The sequence below is a fragment of the Ursus maritimus genome, unplaced genomic scaffold (assembly GCF_017311325.1).
Source record: "Ursus maritimus isolate PB19 unplaced genomic scaffold, ASM1731132v1 scaffold_22, whole genome shotgun sequence".
NCBI classification, from domain to species: Eukaryota; Metazoa; Chordata; class Mammalia; order Carnivora; family Ursidae; genus Ursus; species Ursus maritimus.
Window position 1 is genome coordinate 22041392 of NW_024424675.1, and position 1814 is coordinate 22043205.

At 57.6% G+C, this 1814-nt stretch overlaps 1 protein-coding gene across 5 annotated transcripts in view; it reads right to left on the reverse strand.

Annotated features, from left to right (window-relative positions):
• Positions 1 to 483: 483 nt before the first annotated feature.
• The window catches only part of BCL2L1 (BCL2 like 1), a 48881-nt gene continuing 47550 nt past the window's right edge, over positions 484 to 1814 (reverse strand). For all 5 annotated transcript variants that reach the window (XM_040638128.1, XM_040638127.1, XM_008703238.2 and 2 more), the window contains exon 3: positions 484 to 1814. This exon is cut by the window's right edge and continues 331 nt beyond it. The gene's annotated coding sequence lies outside the window, so the exon portion shown is untranslated.

Here is a 1814-nt window from a genome sequence, read left to right on the forward strand (position 1 = left end):
ACTAGGTCCTTCGTAAGTCTTGTCATTCTTCCTCATGGTCACCCAGCTTCCACCTTTGCCTTCCAACTGCCAGACTCATTGTTCTATTTGTCTGTCTCCCCAAGGATGGAAGTTCCATAAAGGAAGAGATTTGTTCACTGCAGAATCCCCGGTGTCTAGGACTGTGCCTGGGCAGATCAGGGCTCAGTAAATGCTTGCTGAGTGGCTGGCTGTTCCCCTAGAACGTCAGTTCCTGAGGGCGGAGACTGTGTCCATCCTGTTCACACACACCCCAGTGCTCAGCACACAGCAGGTGCTCAGTAAAAACCCCATCAATGAGCAGGTGGAGAAATTCAGGCCCAGAGGGAAGAAGGGACTTGTTCAAGGCCCTCTCCTGAGGGCAGCAGAGCCAGCAGTGCTGCCCAGCTCCCCCGCAGAACCTGCTGCCAGCCGCACAGCCCCTCCTCCCCCAGCCCGGGGCACACAAGAGCCCAGGCCCTTTGCTCACTGAGTCAACACAGTTTATTACTGAACTGCAATTTCACCTTCACACAGACTATTTCAAAGAGCTGGAACAAGTGTGGGGTGGGGGCTGGGGGGGGATAGGTGCCCCTCAGGAGCCAGGACCCCCAGCTGGCTTCCCCAGACCAGGGCAGGGGAGGGAGCATCAGGCCGTTCAGTCTCCGGGCACCAGCTCTCCACGTGCACACGCACAGCAAGCCAGCAGCTCCTCACACATAAATACAGACACGCTTAACAAAAATAGTATATCATCTTCACAAGGAATAAAAACTAGTCTCGAATATGTACAGCAGAGAGCCCGGGATGGCCAGGGGTAGGCCGGGACCCCCAGGGATGAGACAGGCCATGGGTGGAGTAGAGGAGAGGGAGGCCTGATGGACTCCTGGCCAGGCCACTCTGACCTTGCCAGCCCTGCAGCCCAGGCTGAATGGGGGTGGAGCACACTTCTGTTTGGCCAGGTAGGACTGGCCCCTCCTGCCACCCCCGCTTTCCCCCGTGCATCAGGGTCTCCCTCCTGCCCTTCCTGCCTGAGGTAGGGAAGACTCTAGGGCTCCCATAGCTGTTCCCTGTAGCTCCCCTTCACCTCTGGGCCAAGGCCCCCGAATCCCTGGACTCCATGGGCGGCAGCCCAAGGGAAAGATGCCACAGGCTGATCTTCTTGCAGGAAGTGAGGCAGCTGAGCCCATCAACAGCTCTGGGGCACCTGCCTTGGGCCCAGTTGGTCCCTCAGTCACGGTCATGGGAGCCAAGGGAGGGGAAGGAGAAATGAACTGGGGTGGTGCTGAACTGCAAGGACCACCCCAGCTTTGGCATGGGATGCTTCCTGCAGCTACAGCTCTCTCCTTCCCGGGCGGGGCTGGCCTCTAGCCAGAGGCTTCTGGAGGACACTGGGATTGGAATCAGGGACTTCGGCCAGGCCAGAAGTGGGGAGGGGGTCCTGGTCCTTGTTTCTTTATTCCAAGCAGCTTGAGTCCCTAATTAGTCAGAAGTGCCCCTAAGTGGCTCTTGGGAAGGTGGGGATGAAAGGAAGGGGAGCCTAGGTCCTGGAAGGGGAAGGGAATGATCAATTCCGAGGCCACAAACATCAAAACGAAGGCAATCTAGTCTCTCCTTCTGGGGAAAAAGGTCAGAAAACTCTCCAGCTCTCTGGCAGGAAAGCATTCTTGGGGAGGCTAAGGGGTTGGGGTGTTCCACCAATCAGGCAGGGCCCTCTAGCTCCCAGCTACAAATACCCCCCATACCTGCCAGCTTCCATGGGGCAGATTTTGGGGGAACCTTGTGGGTTCTGAGGCCAGAAGAACTGAGGTGTAGGG